We start from the raw sequence: 13,187 nt of genomic DNA, 5'->3' as shown, positions 1-13,187 counted from the left end.
AGGGCGTGTACCCTCCTCCGGCCTGCCTACAGGGCGTGGCCAACGGTGTAGGTGTCTAGGACAACCCCTCTTGGGCGGGAAAAGGCACGCCCCGGCTACGCCGCTTCGGGCATACCAGCCGAGACACGCCCCCCGCCCAAAATGGTTTCCCGGGGGGATCAGGGCACCCTACCATACGTTCGGGGGGACCGAATTGGTCGCCCCTTTCCACTTGGTGTACGGCTCAATCCCAATGCTTCACTTCAGGTTCAAGAAGTAGATGATTCATCTTCTATGTTTGCTGAGCAATTCTCAGATATATTTAAAGACAGTCTTGGTTGTCTCAAAGAGTACAAACATTGCATTAAGTTAAGAGAAGGTGCTTTTCCTGTAGTTGCGAAAGTTAGGAAAATTCCATTAAATGAACAAGCTGGTGTTCAAAAAGAAATTGAAAGAGTAGTGAATATCGGGGTCATTGAACCAGTGGAAGCCACAAAGTGGTTGGCTCCCATAGTTGTAGCTAAGAAAGCCAGTGGAGAATTAAGTCTCTGCATTGACTTGTGCTCCTTGAACAAGGAAGTTATTGTAGACTAATTCCCTTTGGCACATATTGATGAGATGGTAGGTACGTTGGTTGGCGCAAAATACTTCACTACTCTTGATTTGGCGTCGGCCTATCAAGTTGAATTAGATGAATCCTTGCAAGAGTTAACGGCTTTTGTCACTCCCATGGGAACGTATACGTTTCGGAGGATGCCATTTGGTCCTATTTCTGCTGCTTCAGTATTTCAGCGCATCATGTCCAGGATTCTTAGAGGACTCTTAGGTGTTAAATGTTACCAAGATGATCTATTGATCTTTGGTAGCTCAATGCAAGAACACAATGTACTTGTCTGTGCAGTTTGGGAACGACTCAGGGAGGCTGGTTTATCGCTTTGAAAGGATAAGTGTAAGTTTGGTGTGGAAGAGGTGAATTATCCTGGTCATCGAATAACTGGGCAAGGTGTTTTTCCTAAGAAAGAATTGGTTGATTCCATTATTAAGATTCCTGAACCCGTCAATAAAGAAGAGCTTCTCTCTTTCTTAGGCATGGGTAAGTGTTATAATAAATTCATTCCAGACTATGCTGACAAAACTCATCATTTGAGAAGACTTGCTGTGAAGAATTTAGTTTTTCAATGGTCAAGAGAGTGTATGGAAGAGTTTGTTTCAATCAAGGATGAATTGAGAAAAGCTCCATCTCGTCAAGCGTTTGTTCATGGTGATTCTGCTTACATCATGACAGATGCTAGTGAAAAAGGATTAGGCGCAGTCTTACTTCAAAAGAAAGTTGGAAAAGATTGTTTAATTGCTTGTGCCTCCAGATGTCTTCGGGAGTCAGAACTAAGCTACTCTGTTATAGAAAAGAGTCTTTGGCTATATTTTGGGCATTAAGGAAATTCAAGAATTTGATTTGGTGCACAAAAGTGGGTGTGTTGTCTGACCATAAGCCTTTAAAAGAATTGTTTTCAAAAAAAGGTCTTGATTCTATCTCGTCTAGAATTAAGAAATAGATAATTTCTCTTCAGGAATTTAATTTTGAAGTTCAATACATTCCTGGCATCATAAACAAATCAACTGATTGTCTTTCCAGGTTGGTTAATGTAAACTAAAGCTTTGAGGATGAAGTGAGCCAAGATGATGATGTAATCAATGTATGTGAAATTACTGATGGTGCAGTTAGTGAGGTTGATTGGAAGTCTGAAATTGAAAAAGATGATGAGATAAAGAAAGTGATGGAGTTGTTGATGAATAACAAACGTTTTGAGAAGCCTTGGGCTCTTGTTTGTGAAGAACTTTCAGTTGTTGATGGTATGCTTGCTCGAGGTACGAAATTAGTTCCTCCTGTGGGTATTAGGAGTAAATTACTCAATTTTGCTCACAATGGTCACATTGGAATAGTAAAGACAAAAGAGCTGTTAGGGTTACAATTCTGGTGGCCTGGCATGGATTTAGACATTAAACGGATGGTTTGTGAGTGTGTTGAATATTGTGCCAGTGATAAAATCTTGAAGACCAAACAAATACCAATGGTTTGCAGGAAGTTGCCCAATCATCCTTGTGATGAAATTTCAGTTGATATTGTTGGTCCTCTACATGGAGAATGTGACACTCCTTATTTAATTGTTGTTTTAGATCTTTATTCCAGATGGATTGAGGTGGGTGCTGTTAGAGAAATTTCCACTGAATTTGGTATTTAATTCTTAAAGGAAGTTTTTTAAGAGGGAGAGCTTTCCCAACCATATCCTCTCTGACAATGGTCCGCAGTTCTGTTCGAATTAATTAAAAAGTTGTTTAGATACCTGTGGCATTGTTCATAAAAGAAGTGCTATTTATCACCCAGAAACAATTGGAGCTGTAGAAAGGGCCAATCAAACTCTCAAAAAAAGCATTCACCTTGACAGGGTTAATGGTTTGAGTTGGAAAAATGCACTTCAGGACAGGCTCACCGCTTATCGCATTTCTCCCCATTCGACTACTGGGAGATCTCCTTTTGAACTCTTTAAAGGTAAAATTCCCAATTCTAAATTGTGTCCTGGATGGATGAAGTTAAATAAAGGTTTTGTTGACAATCGGATAGGTGATTGGAGGAAGAGAGAACTGGATAAGCAGATTATTAGGAAATTATACTTTGATGTTAAGAAATGAGCTCAATTTCAGAAAGGGAAAGTAGGTGATCTTGTAAAGATTAAAGCTCCTGTTGGTTGTCGACCTTGGTCTAAATATACCAATGTTAGACCTGGGATCAAAATTTTCAAGAATGCTGTCAAAACCAGTGATGGGAGAGTGTGGAATAAAAGTTGTATAGTAGTAGTCAATTCTGATGTACCTTTAACAGAATCACATGGAAATGACATTAACTCTTATTCCAAATTGTCTAGTACCTGGTCTACTTCCACTGGTTTTTGTAGGGTTCCAAGTTTCGTTAGAGAGAGGAGTCAAACACAGCGCAGACTTCCTGTTTATATGAAAGATTATGTATAATATTCATCACTTGCTTTTCATGTTTTTGTTTTCATTTAAGTATTTGCAGCTTTGATCTTTATATTATTTTCTTGTCATTTTTTTTGTTAAGGAGGAAGATTTGTGATATTAGTTGTCTTATTCACACACACACACATAGAACCAGACCATAGAACCGTACTTAATGTTCTCTTAAAGAATGTTTGTATTAGAATGCCTTTGTTAGATTCTTTACTGGTCAGTTGATGCTGGCCGTTGGTGGATGAGGTCCAATAAATCTTACCTGCGTACTTCTACTCATTATGGTCCTGTCACAATATTAATGGAGAACACCACAGTAAGGACCTCTGTTAAGGAGGCTTTTGAGAGTGTATTTAAAAGAAAAAGAAAGGCTGTGGAGTTTTCAGAGGATGAATATTGCCCAGTGGATGAAGAAGAGGGAAGTAAGGATAGAGTTTATGGGAAGAGGAGAAGAAAAACAAAAAATGTTGAAGTAGGTGTCAGATTTCTGACTAGGGAGAAAGATGTGCCAAGCGCCACAAATGATGGTGTCAAACGCGGCAAAAAATATGGTGTCCTTCGCGACACAAAGGAAATTGAGAATGTTCATGCAGATAAATACAGTCTGCATTTGGGGAATAATGAAAATGAGTTCATTCAAGATAATTATATTGAAGATGGATGGGCCATGGATGTGGACAAGATAGAGAAGGAAAGGAAGGAAAAAGGGATAGTTAAGGATCCTCAAGGAGAGGATATGGTCAGACCTGAGATTAGGCATTCCAGAAGTGCAGACTGATGGCCACTTCCACATGTGGCAGATGTTTAGAAACTATTGGTCAGGAGATCATTAGGGAAAAAGGCTAGGGCTGGAATGAGGGTGGAGTGCTCTCGGCCTGTTGTAGAGAATAAAACTTGTGTGACGCCTGATTTAGATCCTGATTTAATCAGTTTACTGTTCAAGATTGGTCGTGATCTGAGGATAGGGTTACAGAGGGCAATTAAACAGTGTCACGTTCATTTGCTGGATATATTGGGACCATTAGCCAGAATTTTGGACATGGCTGAGGAAGCAAAGATAAAGTCTGTGCAGATGGACAACAAGTTTCTGCATGGATTGTTGAAGAGTGCAGTTTGTTTCCTCAGAAACTCAAATACAGCAATTATGGCTGAGAAATGCAAAGCTGTCTTGAAGAGAATAAGTCCCAAGTTGGGAGATTTTGCCAAAAAAAGAGCCTTCCGAGGACCCTAAGGGTCATTTGTTTGGAGAAGGATTGGTGAAGGGGGTAGGGAAGTATGTCTACCTTCACCAGCTTAGACAAGGGTCAATCCTCTCTGAGAAGAGTGTTTAGCAGGAGTGTTTTTGATCAGGCCTTGGCAAAGGGACATTTCCCTGGCCGATTATTTACAAGGTCCCGGTACCGTCCCAGGGATGTGGTACATTCAGAGGCTTTCAGTCCGCCACAGGGTTTTCCCCCCAGAGAGGAAGAACAAGCAGTTTGCTCAAGGATTTCAGGGTAAATATAAAGACTCCTTTTGGTTCTAATCCCAAAAAAAGGAAGTTTAAGGTGGTTTGTGAACAATTGGAAGATTTTAACAAGATATCTTGTGGGTGCATCTCACAGTGCAAGGATATGTTTGAGAGTTTAGAAAGGAACCAAGGCAGATGGGGGAGCCAAGGCAGTTAGTCTTTCAAGAGGAGTTATAGAATTTAGTAAAAGCAGAGGTGTAGGAGATGCTAGAGAAAGGAGCTATAGAGAGTGTGTCTGTGTAAGATCGGGGTTTTGTAAAAGTACAATCTTTTTGGCCATAAAAGGAGAACACGGGCTGGAGGCCCCTGACACTTTTGAGGGAAATGAAGAAATTTCTCATTTACAGGCATTACAAGATGGAGGGGATCTGTCTGTTGAGAGATATTTTGCAGGAGAACGATTGGTTGGTAAAATTGGATCTGAAGGATCCGTATTTGACAGTTCCGATATCAAAAGAGAGTGACAGATTTCTTCAGGTCTGGTGATTAAAAGTTCTGCATCAGTTTGCATGCCTTCCTGTTGGGCTGGCATCGGCACCCTAGTGTTTTACAAAGGTTTGGAGACCAGAGGCGAAGTTTCTCAGGGAGAGAGGTGTAAGAATGATTATGTATCTGAACGATTTCTGAATAATGTCACAGAGTCAGGAAGAGATGAAGGAGCAACTACGTGTGGCTGTATGTCTGTTGGTAGGACTGGGGTTTCTGATCAACAGAGAGACGTCAGTTCTAGAGCTAAGTCAGTGTTTGAGTTTTTGGGTTTCATGGTAAACACGAAGGAACCTTTGTGTTTACCGGGGAAAAAGGTGGTGAAGATAAAGTCTGAAGTGAAAGGTTTGCCGAAAAAACAAACTATTACTTTAAGGACTCTGGCGAGCAGGGGTGTTTTCCAGATTAGGGCGGCAGGGCTCCGCCGCTTAAATTTCTGCCTCAATTACTCCTAATTCTTTTAAAGAATGCTTATTGCTTAATTCATTAGACCTACGATCCTTGATCTGAGCGAGGGTCAGGTAAAACCAGGCACATGTGCTAGAGTTCATGTGCCGGCCGTTGCATGTTTTAGAAGACTCACCTGATTTCAGCCCTGGCCCCCAGTGTAAGTCCCTGCCCTCTGATGCACTGCAGCCTCGCTGAGTGCAATCAGCCTGGGCGCTTTAAGCAGAAGCCCTGCGTTTCCAAGGCTGCTTGTCAATTAGAGAGGGTGCACTACGTATGACTGCTCACCACCCATTCCCTAAGCTGTCAACATGGAGTGGGAGCAAGCCTCCATGGCCCCATCTCATCCTAGGAAGAGATGTGCACCTGAGGCTGTCTGCAACCTGATCTCTAGCACACGTGCTCTTCGTAAAAGCGAGTTGTCATTTACTGAATCTACTTGTGAAGATGAAGGGACTACTAGACCAGATCAAGGTGGTAACCACCAAAATCAGGAATATGGTCCTAGTACCTCCACTTCCTCTTTTTTAGATCAACGCCACAGAAGGGGCACAAGAACAAACAGGAATTATGGAAGAGGACAATATGTGAGAAACCCTCTGTAGTGACCTGACAGATGGGCGACTGGACAGGAGGGGACACTAGGACCCTGTGGGTCATGAGGGAGGTGACCAGGTCACCGGACACCACATCCTGTTAGTGGACAGGAAGGACACACACACAAGGAGGACTGAGCAAGGGGACGGACGTGCTGAGGCAGGCTGCTGCGAACACAATAAAGAATGTTGCATACACTAACCTGAGTCCCTTGTCTGGTGTATCGGCGGTCCGGCCACAAAGACACGACATCTGGCGACGAAGGTACCTGAAGACTCCACGCGTGTCCTTCGTGAAAAAATCACCGAAGAAACCAGGAGCCCACCCTGGATGCTGCATCGCCGAAAAGGAAGGAAGAGTGGCCCCTCGATCGAGCGCAGCGACGCGGGAGCCCACCCCGATTGGCAGCCGACTGAGAGCAAGATCGCCATCTGATCACCCATCTGGTCCGGTAAGCGCTGGGAAAAAGCGCGCGAAAAAGAAGAAATCGGTGCGAGCTCTCGCGAGAGTCTCGGCGGCCATTTTGGGGTCAGGCGGTCTGAACCAATAGGAGAGCAGGAAAGAGGAGCGGCCATTTTGAGGTCAGGCAGAAGAGGTTTGGGCTTGAAACGTCGCGGGATTCTCGGCGGCCATCTTAGGGTCAGGCGAATCGACCAATAGGAAGAGCAGAAAAACGGGCGGCCATTTTGGAAACAGGCGAAATTTAAGAAAGACATAAACAAGGAACAAATGCACCGAAAAGAGTGGAAGAAAGGCAAATAAGAAGGAAACAAGGGCAACAGCAACAAAAGTGTCCCACAAAGGAAACTACAAAAGGAAACAAAGGGCAGCCAGTAGAAAGAAGAAGAAGAAAAAAAGAAAAAAAATAAAAAAAAAAAAGGAAAGAAAAGGACAAAGAAAGAAAGGAGACACAAGAGAAAAGAAAGTACATAAGAGAAACACCAGAAGAAAAAGGGCAAATAAAAGGACAAAAGAAAGAAAAGAAAGGAAATTAAGAAAAAGGCACAAACAAGCATATGCAAAGGCAAAAAGAGGCAAAATAAGAAAATAAGGGTTGAACAAGCAGCAATAGAACAAAGAACAGAAAAGAAGGTGACAGCACAACGAACAGGTGCAAATAAAGAAGATACAAGAGAACAAAGCACAGACAAAGAAGAAAATAAAGAAAGAACAAAGGGTGACAAGGACGAATAAGAGAATAGAACTAAAGGAATTGAGCACAAGCAAAGACAAAAAAAAAACTGTGAATAAGAGAAAAAGACAACAAGTAAATAGAAAGAAAGGAAAATAAAGACACTTAAGAGAAAATAAAGACGACAAAGTGCAGAGCACGGAGAATAGAAGAGTGCCAGGAAGAGCACAGAAAACAGAAGAGTGCCAGAAAGAGCACGGGAAACAACAAAAGAAATAGATAATAGGAGAAATAACAAAAACAAAAAAAAAGAGTGCCAGGAAGAGCACGGAGAATAGAAGAGTGCCGGAAGAGCACAGAGAATAGAAGAGTGCCAGGAAGAGCACAGAAAACAGAAGAGTGCCAGGAAGAGCACGGGAAATAACAAAAGAGTGCCAGGAAGAGCACAGCAAAACAGAAGACAAAGTGCCAGGAAGAGCACAAGAAACAACAAAAGAGTGCCTGGTAAGAGCACAGAGAATAGAAGAGATAGCACAGGAAACAGACAAAGAGTGCCAGGAAGAGCACAGCAAAACAGAAGACCGCCACCCTTCAAGTTGTTTGAGCCACAAGTAGGAATTATAGAACCAACGTCACTAGAGAATATCATGTCGCTAGCAAGAGCGGAGGCAAGAGCGACAGCACACGCTAAGGAAATGGAGCGAGGAAAAGACAAACGAGTGGACCAAGATCGTGCGGGCAGCTGGAAAAAAGACAGGAATGAACAGGCCACGAGGAAACACCACGAAGGAACATGCCACAGGGGTGGACGTGACCTTTCACATCGAGGCCCACGCCTAACATTTGGCCAGATGTGCAAGAGATGGAACGGGAGAAATGACTATGCCAGCGCACGCCAAGGAGTGCAGGTCAGGAACGACAGAGGAAGACTATGGAGACCGCAAGTGTCAACAAGTAGACATGTTGAAAAAGGAACAAGGAGCTCATCACTAGAACCGGGCGAGGAAGAAGAAGAAGAAGAAGAGGAAGAAGAAGAAAAAGAAAGGACTAAAGGACTGTATCTTATGACGAACGTCACCATAGAGTCAACAGATGAAGATGAAAAAGGAACAAGAAGGCGCCTGGTGGGCCCAAGCAAAATGAAAAAGACAGAGTACGTGACTATAGGAGGAGGATCACACAAAAGAAAGTTTGTTTCAGACAGCGGTGCAACATGTAACATCATGTGTGTATCGGAACACGAAAAGACGAAGAAAAAGCAGACCTCGAGACTGTCCCGAGTTGAGGTTTTCACTTGGGGGTCACGGAAAGAAGTGACAAACATGGGGAAATTTACAGAAGAGCCGACACACAAAGACCAAAGGATCAAAGAGGACATTCATCTGCTGAAGGGCGACATCCCGGTGCCATGTTTGCTGAGCATCATCACAACTCTGACAATGGGTCTCATGGCCATGACTTACAACATGCCAGAGAAAAGAAGCATCCTAGAAGAATACCACAAGCAGCGCACTGAACTGACTGTAAATGCCAGCCCAGTGGGACTGGGACCAATATTGGCACAACACAAACAAGGAAAAGATTCCCCGAGAAACATGGTGGCGTATGGGAGCAATATTCTATCAAACGCAGAAGAAGGATACTGCCAGCCGGAAAAAGAGAGCCTGGCGGCAGTGTGGGCGTGTGAACGCGACCACATGGTCATCCACAGAAAGTTGTTCAAAATCATAACAGATCACCAAGCACTGGTAACAACATGCGGACACCAAAAAAGAATGAGACTACCCAGGATAGAGAAGTGGGAGACAATACTGATGGATCATAACTTCACAAGGATACACAAGACGGGGAAGGAACACAATGAAGCAGGCGATATATCAAAGCAAACACCACCACAAGTGTCCCAAGCGACAACCATGGCGGAGGAACATCTAAACTTTGCACTGAAGCGTAACACACCGGCAACGATAACAATGAAAGAACTAGAACAAGAGACAAAACAAGACATCACCATACAGACCATAATGAAGGTGACCAAACAGCAAAGGTGGAGTCACCACAACAACAACAGCAGCTGGAGAAAAAAAGTATTGAAGGAAGAGCTGTTGGCGTTCAAAAAGATTAGCGAAGAACTATTAGGAAGTGAGAACGGAATAGTGACGAAATGCACCAGGATAGTAACACCACGGACGATGAGGAGAAGGACAGCAAGATTGACGCATGAGTCACATAGAGGGACTGTGGCAACAAAAAAAATGGTGCGAGAAAAAGTATGGTTCCCGAGATTTGTAATAGATGAACTATCCAAATTCCTCATAGGGAGACAAGTGGAATCAACATCAGCCAACGCAACTTTGCCAGCTCTGGATGACATATTGGCAGCATGGGTGTCACCGCAGACAGAACAAACAGAGCTGGTTCTGGGGCGATCAAGTAGAACGAGGTTGCTCCAAGTGAAAGAAGTGGAACGGGTGGAACAAAAAGACATAGCTGAAAGAGACAAAGAAGCGAAAACAAGAATGAAGGCGTATGTTGATCGGAAGGGACATGCAACAGATGGAAAAGCGGAAGAAGGAGACACTGCGCTAGTTCGACAAAGACAACCACGGAAGTCAGACAGCACTTTCGCAAAAGACCCACTGACGATAACAGAAGTGGAAGGACAAATGATAACGGCGTTAGCAGGACAATACCACATCACCAGGAATGAGTCGTACACTAGAGAATTAAAGACAAAAGAAGAAGAGCAGCAGAAAGATGGGCTGGGAAAAGACGCCCAAAGGAAAGTAGCACAAGAGGACCTAATAGAACAAAGACCAAAAAGAGAAGGCAAGAAGCACAGGAGACTGACTGAGGAGATGCAAAGAAACGGAGACCTGTGGACACACTTTTCCGTATATCAATGTCTATCTATCTCTCTCTCTCTCTCTCTCTCTCTCTCTCTCTCTCTCTCTCTCTCTCTACCTCTCCAGTATCATCAGCAAACATTGTCAACATAAAAAGGGGTGACAATGTCCAGTGAAATGTACCAAAGATTCGTTTGTATGTACCAAAGATTTGTTTGCGACAAAGGGGGAGGTGTAGTGACCTGACAGATGGGCGACTGGACAGGAGGGGACACTAGGACCCTGTGGGTCATGAGGGAGGTGACCAGGTCACCGGACACCACATCCTGTTAGTGGACAGGAAGGACACACACACAAGGAGGACTGAGCAAGGGGACGGACGTGCTGAGGCAGGCTGCTGCGAACACAATAAAGAATGTTGCATACACTAACCTGAGTCCCTTGTCTGGTGTATCGGCGGTCCGGCCACAAAGACACGACACCCTCCTCAAGAGGAATTCCTCCAGTCCAGGAATCAGAGATACTGGCGTTAAAAAAATTCCCTATCATTAATGTTTCCAAAAGAGTACTTGAAAAAACGGAATTACAAGTCCTAGAAAAAGGTTTTAGTTTAGCACCCACTACCTATGTCAATAAATTCATGTTAGAAAAGCATCTAAAATTATTTTCTGAAAGATAAGACTTAATTGATTCTTTGAGAATAGAGAATGCGCTAATGATAACAGTATATCATGTTTGAGACCAAAATCTACCTTCATTCCGAATATCAGTATGGTTAGTAAGAATATTGAGGTCTTTGAACAAATAGTTGAGTCCAAAATACATAGTATTTGGGATAATCCTCCACCTACAAATAGTAACATGAGTAAACCATATAGAAAAGTCATGACATCTCTTAAAAATGATGTACATATCACGATTGAACCTGCAGACAGGGGGGGGGGGGGGTGTTGTCATTTTTGATGCCCAAGATTATGAACATAGGATTTTGAAACTTCTCAATGTAGAAGAAAATTACTCTATGGGCCCTATGAGATGTTGGACAACAGTAAAGGCTAAAGTGACCAATCCAATCTCCTATCCTCAGCTACAGACAATCAATCAATCGGGGGTTTATATAGCGCCCTACTCACCGAGAGGGTCTCAAGGCGCTGGGGGGGGGGGGGCCTCCGGATCCGTCGAAGAGTCAGGTCTTGAGGTCATACCTGAAGGCGTGCAGGGTTGGTGAGTGTCTGATGTTCACGGGGAGCTCGTTCCAGGTCTTGGCTGCTATGTAGGAGAAAGCGCTTCCGCCCGTTCTGTTTCTGTGGATGCGGGGGAGCTCTGCCAGTGCGAGGTCGGCTGAGCAGAGGTTACTCTTGGGTACGTGGAAGGATACTCTCTCGTTGAGGTATTTGGGTCCGGTGTTGTAGAGGGATTTGTAGGCGTGGGTGAGGAGTTTGAAGGTGGCCCTTTTCTCAACAGGGTGGCAGTGGAGGTCTTGCAGGTGTTGGGTCATGTGTTCGTAACATGGCGCTCCGAGGACGAGTCTGATGGCGGTGTTCTGGATAGTCTGGAGTCTGTGTAGTAGGGTTTTGTTGAATCCGGCGTGCAGGTCGTTGCCGTAGTCCAGTCTGCTGGTTATGAGTGCATGGGTGACGGTCTTTCTGCAGTCGGGAGAGCCACTTGAAGGTTTTGCGGAGGATGCGCAGGCAGTTGAAGCTGGTGGAGGCGACGGAATTCATCTGGTGGTTCATGGAGGAGTCGAGGATGATGCCGAGGTTACGTGTGTGGTCGGTGGGAGTGGGTGGATTCCTGACTGAGGAGGGCAACCAGGTGTTGTCCCAGGCGGAGGTGCAGGGTCCGAGGATGAGGACTTCTCTGAGTTGAGCTTCAAGCAGCTGTCTTTCATCCAGGCTGCCAAGTTCTTCATTCCTTCCTGGAAGCAGAATCTGGTGTCTTCGGGATTCTCCGTGAGTGAGAGGATGAGCTGGGTGTCATCGGCGTAGGATACAATGCTGTGCCCATGCTGTCTGACGATGGCGGCGAGGGGGGCCTTGTATACGTTGAAGAGCGTGGGGCTGAGAGTAGAGCCTTGGGATACTCCGCAGTTGATATTGGTGGGTTCGGAGAGGAAGGAAGGGAGTCTGATCCTCTGGGTTCTGCCGGAGAGAAAGGATTGGATCCAGTCGAGGGCCGTTACTTGTATCCCTGCGTCGTGAAGTCTGGCTGCAAGAGTGCGATGAGACATGGCATCGAAGGCTGCGGAGAGGTCTAGGAGGATGAGGGCAGCGGTGTGTCCCTGGTTGAGTAGCAAGTGGATGTCGTTAGTGGCAGCGAGGAGAGCGGTCTCGGTGCTGTGGTTGCTGCGGATCCAGACTGGGAGGCGTCTAATTTGGAGTTATCTTCGATGAAGGTGGTCAGCTGGGCGTTCACGAGTCGATCAGTGACTTTCGCCATGAAAGGGAGGAGAGAGATGGGCCAGTAGTTTTTCAGGTCCGTTGTGTCGGCCGTGGGTTTCTTAAGGAGGGGTTTAACCTCCGCCTGTTTCCAGTCTTCTGGGAAGATGCCGGACATGAAGGAGGTGTTGATGGTCCGTCCCAGTTCGGGTGCAATGGCGACAGCGGCTCCGTGGAATATGTGCATTGGGCAGGGGTCCTTGGGGCTCTTTAGTGGGTTTTCTGCATGGTGGTTATGCAATGAGTTAATTATGAAGAGTGAACACACATTTTTAATTTTTAACTCAGAATAAGGATTTGATACCAGCCAAATATGGTCTTCCTAAGATCCATAACTGTGAGAATAACCCCCCTTTAAGACCTATTGTAAGCTGTATTGGTTCACCTCTTGAACCACTGAGTAAATATATAGACAGCTTTTTGAGACTGGTAGTACAAGCTCAGCGGTCTTCTATAAAAGACTCTGCCCTTATGATAAACATCATTGAGGGATTTATGTTTATTAATCAATCTCAGATATTGGTTACCCTCGACATTGAAGCCCTCTACACCAAGAATGACACCATAGCTGTTGTAGAATACATTCTGGGGGATGATGCTGTATGTAGAGGGGCTAGTGCAGAGTGTATTATTGAATGCACAAAACTAGTGCTGAAGAAGAATGTTCTTATTTAAGGGCTACCTATATCTCCAATGTAAGGGGACCAGCATGGGGGCGCCCTGTGCCC

This window comes from Lissotriton vulgaris, chromosome 9, assembly GCF_964263255.1.
Source record: "Lissotriton vulgaris chromosome 9, aLisVul1.2, whole genome shotgun sequence".
Taxonomy (NCBI): Eukaryota; Metazoa; Chordata; class Amphibia; order Caudata; family Salamandridae; genus Lissotriton; species Lissotriton vulgaris.
Note: the sequence above shows the minus strand (reverse complement) of the source record.